Here is a 16893-nt window from a genome sequence, read left to right on the forward strand (position 1 = left end):
GTATTTCCGTAAGAATTCTTCCTTTCACCCACCTTCCATTTGCTTTGCCTATTGTCAGAAGCTCAGCTGAGACCTCATCCAAGTGGCTCCCACTGGGTAACGTGGGAGAGCAAGGAGGCGATGAGCATCTCCAATCTGGCTGTTCTTTAAACACCAGCCAGACGTCACACAAAGTCCACCGAGAGAGCTTTATGACTACAGTGGGGCCCCAAGGCCTGATGCATTATAGACAAGAACTGCTCTTGGAAAGAATTTTGTAAGACTACTCTGAAAGCGCCCTTTGAGGAAAAAAACTAAACAAATCCCATGGTCAGTTAAAAAAGGTATAAAAAAAGAAAGATAAGATTCTCCATGTAACTCACTGACTGTCTTGTTATTCTAAATTGAACTGCAAGTCCCAAAAGCAAAATTATGGCTTACATAAAGACAAGCTGCAAAAGAAACACAAGTGAAAAGCAGGCCGCTCTTGCCAGAAATAAGCTGCAACGATTACTCTGGAAATGACCTACATATTTACAGCTGCTAAATATTTAGAAACGCAGTCGACACATTTTAGGCATAAAAGGAGACTCCATGGAAAATTCGGAACGCTTGCGATACACCTTCCATCAGCTCCAGCTTCTTTGGCGGCGACTTTTTCCTGCTGTATCCTGCATTACCCACACCGTGACAGCCGAAGCTCTCAGTGTAACCTAGTGCCAAGCTCTCGCAGCCACTCGTAATGACTGTCCAGCATCTGGTGTCTGAAGTTCGTATCTTCTCATATAAGCACTGAGAACTCTGAACAGAAATCGCTTTTAGAATGTTCACGTTAGCCTCATCCGCTACCTCCAACCGGCCCACTCAAAAAGCAATATAGACAGAAACCAGACAGCATTAACAAGGACGTTCAAAGGAGAGAAATGGAATCACGGATATTCCAGTATAAAAAACGCTTTAACTGCTAAACTAACTGGGAATTATGACCTGTTTATAACTATTTAGACCCAAAGAATGATCTTTAGGAGTAGAGCATTACAATCTGTCTAGCGATTACCACAGGCCCACACCTACAGAAGGGACTTCTCAGCCATCACTCACTGAGGAATATGCTGCCCTATATAGACTATTCAGCCAACATGAAAAGAGGATGTTTATTTAAGCCGGTTAACAGAACTCTGCAAGTGAACCATGACAATGCTAAAGATAAATCCAAGGTGTTAGCATAACCAGACAAGTAGTTTCTTCATTTCACCCTTAGTTTATACAGTTTACTTTCAGCTCTATGGGAAGAGAAACAGAACCACCTCAGGAGGGCAAGAAAATTAATGATTGACTCATCTGGGTGGAAGTGGGAAGCTGACCCAAATGGTAAAAAGCAGAAACTACATGCCTCTGCTTCCTCCTCCTCCGACACGACGCTGATCAGAAGCACGCCATCTCCAGAACACCACACATTGCTGGGTGTAGGCATGTGGGACAAAGCCTATGCAAAACCCCCCCTCCCCTCCTCCTTTAACACTTTGAATGCATTTTATTTATTGTGCTTCTCAATATGTCAATGACACATGGCCTCTCCATGAATCTGAAGTTGACTGCAATGATGTCAGCTATTCCCTTTAGGAGAACAGTAGAGGTCCATACGTAGGGATGATCTCAATGGTCTGTGAAACAACTATGACTAGATATGTTTAAACAAGAGCTTTTCAGTAAGTTTACCGTGAAATTAAGATAACCTGCTGAAGACCGAGACCCCTTCTGCTAACTCTCACCCAACCCAGGGTACACACCAAATGACATCACTCCTTCCCTCTGCCATCACGGAACACACAGAACTATTGGAATCATTCAATCCACTACCTGCTGACAGTAAGAATAGTTCTCAGATGATCTTAACAGTTCAGGATCGAGACAGGTATGGGAAAATACTATGAAAGAAAATCTTGCATTTGCAATCTGTGATACGGATCTCTCTACATTTCTACCTTTTGCCATCTTCTACCAGCTCAGCTAACAGCCATGGTGCAATTTTTCGATGAAGAAATCACGCTATCAACTGCTGTTTGGCATACGCTGCATTATGACTACACCTGCACGACTGGATATTCCCAAACAGCCCTCTCGTGTTCGCTTACGTTACGGTCACACACCCTCCCCATCCCCAGATACTCACCTCCAAGCAGGGAACTGGCTGTGGTCATTCTGCAGATCAGCCTTGAGGCAGCTCCCCCAGCTGCGCGGTCTGCAGCAGACAGGAGGGCACCTGCTCCACTCACACTTCAACTCAGATGACGGAAACAAGATCCAGTGCAGGGAGGCGGCGCCGTGCTCCGAGGAGGCCTTATAGTATTTGTGTGAACCCCCACGGCTGCGGTAACGGTGACCAGTGGCCATCTGGCTGACTGACAACCTAGCGCTACTAGCCAGTCCATCCAAACACAAGTTTCCTCTGTCATTTCTCATTTGACCTTCCTCCCAGCAAAGCAGAGGTATGTTTCTACACGCAACATGGACAAGGGAAACGCCACCTTTTCACTAAGAAAGCTAAAAGCTGCTCTCAGCTGGTGTCAGGGCAGTCAGGAGATTGGGCGTATCTCTTTCTGCCCTCCGGTGCTACGCCTCAAAGGCGCTGAGAATATAGTAGGATGGAGAGGCAAAACTGTTCGATACCTTTTATGAAGGATAGTACTGAGGAACACTATGAGAAGCTGGATGCCACTACCGGTGCTGTTTTAAGAAGAACAGCAAGAGTTTTAAACCCCAAGGGTACCGGAACAGCGGCTGCCAAAGGCACCGAATAAAAAAAATGTTTTAAAAAAGATGCCGTATAGTACTGAAGAAAGAAATGCGCGAAAACTATCAGCAAGCTATGTGAACCCTGAAAGGTCTCAGTTTAATTAAAAAAAGTTGGAACAGATTCCAGGCCTATTTTTAGCAGAAAACATAGCAGTTCCACACCATTTCTGTTGTTCGGCATGCTCCCAAGGCGAGCGTTTCTGAATATTTTGTCTCAGAAGTATGCATATTCAAAAAAGAAAACTAAACTAAAAGGATACTAAATAAAATAAATCATACAGAAAATAGAGTACAGCTGCTTCTAGCCCTGCAGCTTCTGGGAACAACTATATTTTGCTAAATAGCAACTCCATCCTAGCTTGATTCTCAGCTGCAAAGAAACCAAGGGTTCAACTGAAATTATTTCCTGTGGATTGATTGCTCAGAAGAAAGTTAGACATTTGGTAGGGTCAACAGGGGGAGGAAAAAGAATACAGGTCAATTGATGTTATTAAGACAAAGGCCTTATCTCTAAAATAACCACAGCTTCATCTGTACAGAGGAGAAAAACTACAGCAAGTGTTACAGTGCCATCAAACAAGTCCGTAACCCAGTTTAGGGCACGTGGGAAAACAACAGTAAAATGATCCTTTAGGAAAATCTGAAGTCATATACTGAAAATTCTGACCATACTGAAAATTCCGACTGTACTTTCTCTCCCTATCCTACAGAGCATTCCCTACACATCAAACAACCAAAGCCAGGCACACAATTTGGAGAGCCTTGTGCCGATCTGGATACTTCCATAAAACCTGCTTTTAAGGGTGTGCTGTGCCTTTGTCTCATCTACCTGTTAAAGGAAAAGGGATATGCCCAGAATACAAAGGGCCACAGCCTACTTTTTCTCTGAAGCTTACGGCTCATGATTTTTTTGCACATGTGAACATTAAAGGACATCATTTGTTTAAAAAGTAACTGACTCTTATAAAAATATTACAAAAGCTCTTTACTTTGGAAAATACGACTTACTCCCTCAAGAGTTTTTTCATGTTTAACATTCTGATAGAGAAGCCCTGAATTACAAAGTTGACAGTGTTGCTTCTAAAGGTAAAGAAGAGGGAAGAAGATGGCAGAAGTCCCTGACTGCAAGCCTTCCTCATTCCCTTTTCTCCAGACCGCCCACTTGCCTCCTCAGCAAGATCAGAGCGCAAGTCCAGAAAATGATACCCCTTTACTAGAGTCACCTCATCCTGGCGATCGCGACCAAACCTCTGAAGAGTATCTGCAAATTGTGGTGGCCAGCACCGCAAAGCCTGCACGGCATCAAAAGGACTCCCTTTCGCTTTATAAAGTAACACCCCACTGATCCGTTTCCTTTCTATATTGCTATCTGCAACTAGTATCTGCCTCCTTTAGCAGTTCCTACTCATTTTTATGTACCTGCTATCTCTATTATCGAGTTCACAAATTCTGTCTCGACAAATTCTTCTACTCTGGTCTTCTACTTCACAAACACCAGCCAGGTCAACACTCCAGTAACTGACATCAATCCATTTTTTTCACCCTTGGACAATACACAGTCAAGAGAAATGCGGGTGTATATCGTACCCTGAATGTGACCCATCTCTTGTAGGAGTAGGCACACCTTTCAGCTGAGTCAGCATTAACTTCACAGGAAAAAAAAAAAAAAAAATGTAACTAATATTTTATGTCCGATTCTGGGTCATCATTAATTCACTGACGTGCCCACACTTCCAAAGAAGGAGCTGATAACTTCAAAAGTTTCCAGGTTTGCTATCTTGGAAACCCTCCAAAGGTTTAGGCTTCTAATTTCTGCTAATTCAGGAGGAACCTGAACATATGGTCTTAGAGCAAAAATATATAGCATGTACAAAATACAGCAAATACATGCCATAAAAACAGGCCTACGTTTTAAAGGGGAAAAAAGCTGGGAGAGGTGCTTTGCCTTTTTAATGACTACTACTTTCTCTAGGAGACATTGCTGGGTGTTCTTACCCAACAACAGCTTGAGCAAAATAAACAGAAAAACAAGTCTTGCATCAAGCCATTGAAGTTCAAAAGGTACGCTCAACGATGTGCCAAATGGAGAATGCTACAAAAACCATCGCTTCCCTGAACGGTTTCATAAGAACAGCAAATCGCACTATGTTGCTGATCATGACCTCACATCCACTTTGGATGCCATGTTCTTGGCTCTCCCTTCTGGATGGGCCTGAACCACCTGAATGGACTGAGAGAACAGAAAAAGGAGAAACATTTCTCCTCTGCTCCAGCTGCCACGGCCCTGAGTGCACTAACAGCCCTTCACTGGTTCTGACCAATCTCACCTGTAGTCTTCTCCCACAGCCTCTGCCCAAGAAGCTTCATTTAAGCCCTGGCCTGAATCACAGGTATACCTGTCCCCAGCTCTGTTTCTAGCCCTACCCTCTGGAAAGCCTGTCAGAGCAGCGGTGCTGGGTGATCCTGCAGAAGCCTACAACCAAGCAGGCAGCTACTACCTCCGGGGTGCTCTGCCTCCCCCTGCTAGGGAGCTGACACTGCCTCTGCCCACCCCTGCACTAAATGTCTACAGAGCACAATCAAAACCACAGGGAGGCGGCACTGCATCTGCCTTCACGCTGCTCATACAGGCAGCTTTCCCTCACTCTGTCACTCCCAAAGGAGACTGCCCAGCCCCAGGCTTCTCAGCTGCCTAGGAAAACTGACTCAGAAGCTGTTAGATTGCTGCCTGAACACCTCGTGCTTCACACTTCTTCTGTCTCCATTTGCAGGAGTCCTGACCTCACTTTGTCCTCTCCGTATAGCAGTCCCTAAAGATGAAAGGCTAAAGTTAGATGTCTCCTCCTGGCACAAGAGATACAATTCTATTTTAATGACAAGTTGTACTTGCTGTAACGTATGCTATGACTGTCGCTTATTTGCTTCTGGTCCTGGATAGATTTATACCAATGGGTAGATAGATCAGTTTATCTGCCTTATTCACAATTTTGCTATATTTGAGTTTGGCCCCCATTTTATCAAGTTGTCTTTGCTAACATACAAGGTATGTACATTAGTTCCTCATTACCCTCCTCACTCAACCAACAACCATTTCTCTATCCCTTCGCTTTTTTGCCTCAACTTTTACATTCAGGGTTGCGGTACCAGTATCAAGAAGTACTAGGTACCTTGAAATAACTGTTAGACTATTTCTAAAATTGATAAAAATGCAAGAAATTAATTGAAATATTGCAGAGAAAGAACAGTGAAGTAGCAACAACTGTTAATTATCCAATTTCTCAAGGACCCTTTGTTTTCAAGGAAATACTAGTTACACTTTGAGATAGAGACAGGGAGGTCTAAATAGGTTTTAGTGTCCCTATTAGTATCTCGTTTTGCCCAATGTATACAATGCATTTACCTATACCCGAGGTATAACTAACAAAGGATCTATACAGAAAGAGTAGAATTACAGGCTCACTGTTTTAAATGGAACACAATTTCTTGGCCTTAAATTAATAAAATTCTTTTAGTATGTGGAGCATGTAATTGCTCTAATCAGTGGAATTAATCTTCACAGCTTCCATGACTACAAGGCATTCTACAGCATGTAAGAAACACTTCAGAAATGGCTTTGTACAGTCCAGCAGCAAGTCAACTGAAAACACCACAAAAGCAAACCATCACCAGAATTTTTAAGTTTTACACAGATGACTAGTCGAATTTTCTTTGGGAGACAGTGCATCTGAATTTCTGCCTGGATACATGGAATTTCAGAGTTATTCTCTATTCCAGCTGGAAAATGACTCTGTATACAATCAGTTAAAAGATTATTTTAAAAGGAACTTCATGTCTACATGCAAAAGGCTCCATTTCTGAACCCTAGTACTTCTAACAGTATCTGGCTTTCTTACGGGAAAAATAAATATTAGAAAAAATGGTTTGCAAGCACTGGCAACATAAAAGTTGAATTCAGGAAAGTCAAATGTCAAGCTAAAATATTGCTTTGCCACTTTTCTATCAAAAGTCTAAGTGTAACCTGGCTGGAGAGGCGGGCCCCTGCAAGCCTCATGGAGTTCAACAAGGCCAAGGGCAAGGTCCTGCCCGTGGGTCGGGGCAATCCCCAGCACAAACCCAGGCTGGGCCCTCGAGGAGCGTCTGGAGAGCAGCCCCAAGGAGAGGGACTGGGGGGGTTGGTGGGGGGAAAACTGCCCGTGAGGCAGCCCCGTGCGCTCGCAGCCCAGAACCCACCCGTGCCCTGGGCTGCAGCCAGAGCAGGGGGGGCAGCAGGGCCAGGGAGGGGATTCTCCCCCTCTGCTCCGCTCTGGGGAGACCCCCCTGCAGTGCCGGGGCCAGCTCGGGGGCCCCCAACAGCAGAAGGACACGGAGCTGCTCGAGCGGGGCCAGAGGAGGCCACGAAGATGCTGGGGGGGCTGGAGCAGCTCCCCTGGGAGTCCGGGCTGAGAGAGTTGGGGGGGTTCAGCCTGGAGAAGAGAAGGCTCCGGGGAGCCCTTCGAGCGGCCTCCCAGGGCTTAAAGGGGGGACAGGAGAGGTGGGGAGGGACTCTGGGTCAGGGGGTGTGGGGATAGGATGAGAGGTAACAGGTTTAGATTAGACGTGAGGAAGAAATTCTTCCCTGTGCTGGGGGTGAGGCGCTGGCCCAGGGTGCCCAAAGAAGCTGTGGCTGCCCCCTCCCTGGAAGGGTTCAAGGTTGGACGGGGTCTTTGAATAACCTGGTCTGGTGGAAAGTGTCCCTGCCCCTGGCAGGGGGGTTGGGACTAGATGGTCTTTAAGGACCCTTCCAACCCAAACCATTCTATGAGTCTACAAGTTGGTAGGAACTGACTGATAAGCCACGAGGTGACACTGGACTGCTGGATACCAAGTGACCTCAGCAAACTAACATGTCTGCCAGTGTCCATTTTCTCAGCCTCTAGTGTTTGTGATGTAAAGCAAAACAATGAGCTTCCACAGTATAGCAACTCAAGGACCCGTTTAAAAAAGAAACCTAGTAGGTGTTAAATGAGTAGAGAGGATGCAGAAGAACCAGGAGGCTGCAAAAATGCAGACTCCAAAGAAAGCCAACGCATTCAGGTGTGCATACGTACGTACCCTCCTCCTACCTCAATGCTGACACAAAGCTTTAGTTTACCCATGTCCTTTGGTATCTCAAGCTCATTTGTGAGCAATAGCAAAAAATTGTTTGCTGAAGGTAGTTGTACATGGTTTATCTATATTTTTCACAGTAATGTTGCAGAGGAAAGAAAGCAAGGTAATGTTCATTTTTTTGGTCATTAACTGTTCACTGTACTGCTTTAAGTATTTAACATGCTTTGTTAACCTACAAAACACCATGTATCTTAACAACATCTTCGTTACTTTTAGCACCTCATCTCCAATTTAGGTGCATACTGTTTATCCACTTAGAACCTGTGTCAGTCTAGAAGTAAATTCTGACTTTGTACTTCCTAACAAAAGTATCTAAAACAGACTCTGCATCCACGGTTTACCATGTTTGTTTAATAGTATTACTACTGATGTTATTTATGCATAGAAAAAAAAAAAAAAAAAAAAAAAACACACAAAAACCAAAACCAAACAACTAGTTAACCTGCAGGCAAATTGTGTATCTAAATACTTTGAGTGTTGGCTCTGAGTAACAGAGCCAAAGTGTTGAAAGTCATTTTCACTTCAAAATATATGGTCATATGAAGTAACTCATATATTTGGATATGTTTTTCTTTTAGAAATTTTACTATCCAAGATGAATGTTTAGCACTTACCTTTCAGATTTATCTTGAGGCCGACAGTGATTGCCATTTCCAATTAAATATTTGCTGACATATGTCGTTAGAAATCAGCTGAAACTATTTTTACTATAGAAGTGGTAAAAGAGCATCCACATGAGTATAATATGAACTATCATATTCTATGTAAATATCAGTAGTACCATGCATGAAATTCAGACTCCGTCAACATCTTTTGAGATGGGCAGGATAACAGAGGATTTTTGCCTTCAAAATCCTCACTTATTTGTGAAAGTTCAATCTGTATACACTTCAGAAGCTTGGTGACATTCGGTAAGAATTAGCAATATCAGCTGATTCTGTGTTACCTGACATGATTTGACTTGACACATCTCAACAATTCATCAGAAATTTGAAAGGCCATGTTTCTACTTGAGGGTAACAACTGCCTGAGGCTACTGCATGTAGTTTTGGCAGGACGGTCAGTATCCTGAGAGTACTGCAAAATCTTAAATACGATTTACAGTACTCTAAGCTAATGCAATTCTGCTGCTCATTTTAACGCTAAAATTTATCCACTTAATGTACTATGTTGTAACTAGTAAATCCCAGTAGTTCTGTCCATCAAAGCATATATAATAAAGTGCATGCAAATACGCACACACAACTAAACTGTACTTGCTTTAGAAATAAATTTATCTGAAAGAACATCTTTAGGTTGTTCACTCTAATAAAAGCTGCTCTTAAGATAGAGCCCTAAAGAGAGTTCACCTACTTAGCCCTAAGTAATTTTGTCCAAAATAACCCCGGTCCTTTCCGATGACCATCCTGGTTCAGGCTGGAATAGAGTTCATGTTTGTTTTGGTAGCTGGAGGAGTGCTGATGCACAGGGGCTCTAGTGCCCTTGCCTGTGCGCGGGGGCAGGGGGAGCACAGCTGGAGGGCTGGGCCCCGATTGGCTGATATTCCATGTCATGTGACATCGTGCTCACTATATAAAGGCAGCAGTGGGCCGGAAGGGACTGATCCCTTTGTGCTCGGGATCGCCAGCCGGGAGCAGACGGGTGTCGGTCAGCGGGTGGTGAGCAGCTGTATTGTACATCACCCCTTGATACTGCTGTCACTGTATTATTCTATTACTGTTATTAGACTGTTTTTATCTCAACCCGCAAGTCTCCCTTTGCCCCTCTGATTCCCTCCCCATTCCCAAGTGGTGGGAGGGAGGGCAAGCAGCTGCATGGCCTTTAGCTGCTGACCAGGCTCAAACCATGACAATGACTCAGCTAGACAACATCATCAACGAAACTTTTACAACCTTGACTGTTTGGGTGATTTTTTAACGAAATACTGAATTTTGAAGTGAAAGTTGTTTTTCTTGGATGCATGTTCTTTTTGCATCTTACGATGCAACCATTGAGTAGCTCTGGACTCTTGAAAGCATCTCAGACTGCTTAATGAAATAATGCTGACCTATGAATTATTTGATATGAGCAATGAGGGGAGGGAAAGGGAACGTTTTTATTTGTATCTGAAGTTGAACTGCAGATGTAATGGCACTTGGTCAGTTCAGGATCTCTAGTTACAAATGTACCCTCATCTGTGACAAACTGGCAGTGACAAACTGGGTCAGTGACCAGGGAGATGACTGAGTAGGAGAGCTGGGACATGGGAGTGCTTTCCAGATGGGTGAATGGAGCTAAGTGGAACTGATACCAACTGGAAGGCTAGAAGGGGCCAGAAAAAGGCAAGGAAGTCCGTGGATTTTAGGGTGCAATGGAAAAGCTCTGCAGTATTTCAGAAGCAGAAACATCTGTCTGCTGAAGAGAAACTAGGAGGATCTTGGATAACTCCGAAGTGCAGAGGGACACCAGAAAAGGTAAATCAGATACTAAATTATGGTGAGGAGCTTCATGGATAAACATGAATAGGAATAGAATCCCTCTTCTCACCTCTTCCATCATCTTTTTGTCCCACAGTCTCTTCTAATCCCACTAGCTACAAAACTGCCGTCTTCCCATCTTCTAGATCCTCCCCCCCTCTTGCTTTCTCAAGCAAAGACAAGACAACCAGGGAGAGCAGATAAATTAAGGCTGAAGATTGTGGCTGTTATCAGGTGAAGAGACTTGTGATTGGGCAGCTGCACTTCATCTTAACCAAGAGTACTACAGAGAGAAAAGTGTAGGCTAAGCTGCAGTCCTTGGAAGTACTAGACATATAAGCAGAATTATATTTAGGCTTACCATAAGGATTAAGGGGGACAGCTTTTGAGGGGGATGACTTGGCTAGATTTATTTTTCCACGTCTTGTTAATTTGTTTTGCCATTTTCACTGTTTTTCTGATATTAACTCTGACATCTATGCCATTTTAGAAACAAATGTCAAGTGATAAGAGCAAATGAGAGACATTTTCTGAACAGTTTGCTAAGAGCCATGCTTATTTAAAAAAAAAAAAAAAAAAATTGCTCATATAGCCCCATTTGGAATCTCAACAAACCTACAAAGTGGGTAGGTATAAAAGCCCAGTGATTCTCATTTACTGTTTGTAACACAGAAAACCAAAAGAGGTTGTCATACAGACCTCAACCAAGCACTGTGAATCCTGAGTCCATGGACCGCATGCCATTAGGACACGCTGTGAAACAGCCTAGCAGAAGTCAGTTACCAGAGCTGGTCTCTCCCTGGCATACCTTTAAAATCACCTCAGACACGGCAGCAAGCTCTGCCTTGAATGTCCAAATCTCACCTGAGGAACTGGTAGCATCTTTATCAGCAAAGTGCTGTGAAAAAAATTGCAGTGACAATATCCTGCAGTTTTCTATTAAGAAGGAACTTTCCTCGGCGAGCAAGACTCAAACAGTACGGCTGTCCACTAAAACTATTCTCAAAAAGTTCATGACAGACTTCCCTTTCTGCTTAAGCCACTGACCCTTTCTTGCTACTTTCTCAGCCTGAATTAAAAATTCCAGAGCTCTGATCCTAAGCACTGCTTGATTTTGATATACATTCCTTCATATCAGCAAAAGGGGATTTGTGCTTGTTTACTGGTAAACATCCTCTTAATTATAAAGCTGCTGTGGTAATGGGAAAAAAAAAAATCCTACTCCATTTATAAATAAAGCTTAGGAAAAAAAAAAATTAACACACACAACTCCAGGATTTTTCTTGTACAATCAGCAGAGAAGTTAGACTATTACTAAAGCCATTATAGCAGATGAGGCATTTTTTCTTGCTATTTACATCTACAGAAGACACAGCAAGAGGGCAGAACACTGACGTGATTAAATACATCTTTCCTATAAATGTGAAATTTTTTAATTTCTATTTAAACTTACAACATTTTCAAATCAGTGAATATTTATGCTTTTGTACCAGGAAAATGTAATGTGACAGGACACGAGGAAGAAAAAAAAAATATTCCAATTACATAAGCACACATGTATCCACATACTGATATATCCAAGCCTACTCGTTCATTTTCTGTAAAACACAGCTTTGAAAAATAGTAACTCTAAAAGTCAGGGGAGAGCTCTGAATTGATCGCTTAAAAGATTATATCCAGCCTTTCTTAGGACAAGTCTGAATCAGTTCTGTTGGTTGTACCCCAATGTAGTCATTTACAAGAGCTTCAGAGTTCCCTGCTCCATAAACCTGTGTTTTCTTTCTGTCAAATCTTTGTCAGTTTCTTTTGGTGGGGTGAACCAACTGGTTCACAGGGCAAGATTTAAAATTGAATTACAGTGCACAGTATCGACTTCCCTGATAGATCTCATGCCCCAAATCCAAACTAGCCTCCTCTTACTCCCCTAAAAGTCTGCCCATTCAGATGCCAGTTCTCTTCTAACCCTTCATTTAGATGCCACCCATCAATACAAAGAGACAACACACATACCTAATTCTAAGCAGTGAGTTCAATTAATTGACTGTTCTATGTTTATACACATTATCTCAAGGAATTCCATTCACTTAAAAGTTCAATCTAAAGGAAGAAAACTCATTCATTGCCAAGACAGATCTGTTACTGCCGGGAATGTGGAAGCTCACACCCAGAATGAACTACTTGTTTTTGAAATCAGTAGGCATAAGTTTTGGACCAAGTTTTCAAGTCAGTAACGGTCCTTGTACAGCTATGGCATTTCAGACATCAGACACCTATAACTACTAAGAGACTTAGGTGAAACTAAGTGAACATCACAGCACTTAAAAAAGTCTTCAGCGATCGTCAAATCACACATGCTTCTCTGTTAAGACTGTGCAACATCCTGCAAGTGAGAGTTAAGTAATTCAAAATGGGACAAAGGAACTCTTACATCTCACCCTCACCTAGGAAACAGAAGCCTTTCAAAAGCTGAACCAAGAACTGAAATCCTGCTTTCCCTTCTCCGTAGCACAACCGACTGACACTCACCAAGGTGGCAGAATTCAGGCCGAGTCTGACTTCAGTGGACAGAAATACAAATTGCTGTCTATTGCCACCTCTCACTAAGAAATGTCATGATTGCTCGGCTACAGGCTACGCCACGTGTGAGGTAGAAATGATGGCTTTGTGGAAAGGAGGAACCTAATATAAATCTTCCTGTCCCCAAACTGTCCAATGAATATTAAACAGACAAATACATATGCAGCTTTTGGAACTCCAATTGAAATCCCTAAATATTAGCCAAGCCAACTCCTCTTCTACAAAAGGAAGTATCCACGGGATGGTGTTAAAGTATCTCCCCCAATTCCCAGTAATTTATAGCCTAATACTCTGTAAAGTGAAACGTTAGGTTTAAACCCCTTCTAGACAAAGAAACCAAACGTCCTGCTATCTTGAGGGAATCCCTAAGGTATCAGAAAACTAAACAAAACCTTTTCTCTACAGTTCTGCACAGCAGGCTTTCAAAGGAGATACAAATACACACTCTGGATAAATCCTGACCCAGTCATGTGCTCTAAAAATACCTAGCCCCTTTGAACAGAGAAGCAACCAAGCACCTCTCCTGCATATTCAGAGGAGGGTGGTAAGCAACACGCACAAGAGAATCGTCTCCTCTCAGGCTTTGCTCATTTCCGCTCAAGGCCAGAATGAGAACTACAGGTTTCTGGTGAAGCAGCGGGGAAGCTAACAGAGCTGAGCCATAGTGGGATTTTATGGGAAAGGCAAAAATGGGGCTGTAGCTACAGACTGAAATCAGAAAACATCAGCAGACCCACCGACACCTCGTTTGTTTCTCAGCTTCACTGAACACCTCTGCCATTGAAGCCATGGCAATACACCAACAACTTAACATTCCTTGTTCTTGTTGCCTTACTCGCTGTAGCTTCCCTGAAGAAACTAATACTACATTCCAATTTATTTTCACTAAAGCAAAATTCAGGAAAGAACCTCTACCAAACTTACTTCTAGTGGCAACAACCCTCGGTGAACAGATAGGATACGACTGGCAGGAACTTTGTACGTTATTCCAAAACAAGCGCTGAGTCTGCTGGCATCCAAATGGGAATATGGGGCCACACTTGCAGCAGAGTAAATGCCGATTACCCACTGCCTCCACCTCTGCCCATCAGTGCCGAAGCTTACTGCTGCAAGTATGATGATATTTTTATAGATTTTTTTTTAACAGATTGCAGTCATCGATACAACCAGATTTGCATAAATAGGCCTGATTATCATGTTCATACCACTGACCAGGTGCTGCTAACTGCTACAAACTTCCAACAATAGATTTCTGCTCTTGCTCAATTACTTTTCCATTTGACAAGTTTTATATGATAATGATTTATTGAATGGTTCACCACTTCAAGGTTCATCGTCGAGTTTTAGTAAGCTTATGTCTGATAGCACACACGAAGTTCAAAGAAAGCTGCCAAAATACGTTACATAGAATTATAGCAGCCTGGCCTAGTGTCTATCTGCGGAGGACATGCCGATCGACGTTCAGTAGGACAAGATTTGTTTCAAATGAGGTTCTGCAGGTCCCTTCTGCAAAGACTCAAAAAAACCCAGGCACATCGGCCTCTATAGTCAAATAAGGAAACTAAGCTACTTGAGATGACTTCTCTTCACACCGGTCCTAAGCAAACTGAGCAAACACTGCCCTTCACTGAAGCCATCCTCAAGTATTTTTGTTAATAATCTGAGGCGTACGTATTGGTACTTTATGCCACCATCATTCCTGTTACCGTCTGTCTGAATAATGAGTTATTTTGATACCAACATTAACTTGCTTTTAATTGAATACATAACTGTTGCATAAATGTTCAGGATAATACAACTATGAAAACACACTGAAATGACAAAATGACCTTGAAAAACTAAAGCTTTGGAAAGCACTCACTGAGATTAAGTAAAAATTAATGCATTGAAGGAAAACAGAAATCAGCTTGGTAACAAGTGACTAAAATACGGAAATTTACTATTTGCCTGAATAGCTTCCAATGTATCAAATGCAAAATGGTATAATATTTTATTTCTTCTATGTCCAATAACTTGGAATTACAGACCGGAGAGATTAAACCCTAAATGTCAGCTGGTGCTTGCTGTGGCCTCTGCAGTGTTCATTCCCAGATTTTCACAGAGAAAGACGTGAGAAAGCCAGCTGCCTTCTGCAGGACTTAACTGCCACTTTTGATATGGCAACAATAAGCTAAGGGTAAGATCCACAGAAGTTCACCTGCTGTTTAGACAGATACAAACCTTCATTTTACAAGACTGTCTGACATCATTAAAGAATAAACAAAACTTGAAAGCATTAACTGAAGGATGTATTCAAAACCGATTTTATCAAGATGTGAGGTAAAGTTACGCAAGATACAAAAGTGCAAGACCATTAATGCATGTACAGTAATATAGGGTGACCTTGGTTTCCACTACTAACTGTCCTAGAAACTGAACAGAAGATTTCATAATACAGTCCTACCCCCATGAAATTACAACTTAAGCATCAAGCGCATAATACAGGAGAATACACTTACATATACTTGCGTATGTCATTATCTAAACATCTATGAAGCAAAAAGATTAATAGATGCCTAAAATTCGTAAGAGTAGAATCAAAATCCATCTTCCAATAATCTATCTCCCTATCATACTCTAAAGTAAAGACTGGGATTTCCACTCTCTCTTCCCCGTAAGATTTCAGTTTTACCTTTAAGTAAGCTATTTTACCCAAGTCATTTCCGAGTTCTCCATGGACTCTTTCTATATCAGCAACACTGGACAAGGGCTGCTCTTCAACTCAACACTGCAGATTATGCTGTGTTCAACCGAGAGCCATGGATGAAAACTAGTACTATGTTAATCTTGCTTTAGGACTGTGTCCATCTTGATGATTCTAAGACTGACTTCAGGGCACAATATGTTCTTTTTCAAAGATTTCAATACAAATCATATAGTCTTACAAAGAACAGAAGTATCGCAGAGTTCAACACGCAGGTATTTCAATCTCTCACACGAAGGTGAATATGGAAACTGTTAGCATGATAAAACCCAACAATTGACTTCCCCAAAACAGGCCTAAGCCAGACCCCAGCTTTGTTAACTGTTTCAGCTCTGTATGACTCTGCTAATTTACACACCTGCAGAATTTGTCCAAGAGGCTTAGATTTTTTTTCATATCTTGCGCAAAAGGACTTATTTTTTGAGACATGAAGCATCTTGCAAGAGTGGTTGTGTTTTAAGGCTTCACCTATCTATCAGCAACTATTTTATTAGTAGCCAGATGGTGGGGGTTGCGGGGGGAGAACCACCAGTACCTCCCTTTGCTACAATTAATTTGATTAAATTTACTGAACACTGATCGGTGCATGGCAGAAAAAGCTCCTGAACTTAATATTGTTTCTGGTATAGAAGTATCATAGAACATATACTGTCAGCAGAGAGGAATACCAGGCTTGAAAGCTGTCAGCTATAGGACGCTCCATTCTTTAAAACTACATATATCCGCACAATACAGTTCTGATGAAAGCAACAGCAAGTAATGTGGTATAAAATATGCATGAGTCTGAACATGTACTGCCAGACAGATGCTCTGTACAGTATGTTTTATGCTTGACAGCATGGTATGGTATGAGTAGAAAGAACAACAGATGAAGACAGAGCTACAGCTTAAAGTGAAGATTATTTTGTTACTTTTTTCCTTTCATTGAGAGCAGAAATAAAGCAAAAAATGTGCAAAAACCCCAGTCAACAACATGAATAAAAGAGGACAAAGAAGATATTAGCATAGTTCAAAACTTCAAACCTCCCTTACAACATTTCAGTCCTACTAACTAGTGTGGTAAAGCTAATCACATTTGCTTAGCCACTCAATTTTGTAAAGATGCTGTCACCTGACATTTGAAACATAGTATTTCCCATCATAATGGTATGACAACGGCATCCAACATTTATAAATATGGAAGACCCATTTTTT

General features: G+C 42.1%; 1 protein-coding gene across 1 annotated transcript in view; it reads right to left on the reverse strand.

The window, feature by feature from the left end:
- Nucleotides 1-16893, reverse strand: part of CTNNA3 (catenin alpha 3) — a 519632-nt gene that overhangs the window by 26770 nt on the left and 475969 nt on the right. The window lies entirely within an intron of this gene.

This window comes from Tyto alba, unplaced genomic scaffold (genome assembly GCF_018691265.1).
Source record: "Tyto alba isolate M040663 unplaced genomic scaffold, T.alba_DEE_v4.0 Super-Scaffold_1, whole genome shotgun sequence".
NCBI classification, from domain to species: domain Eukaryota; kingdom Metazoa; phylum Chordata; class Aves; order Strigiformes; family Tytonidae; genus Tyto; species Tyto alba.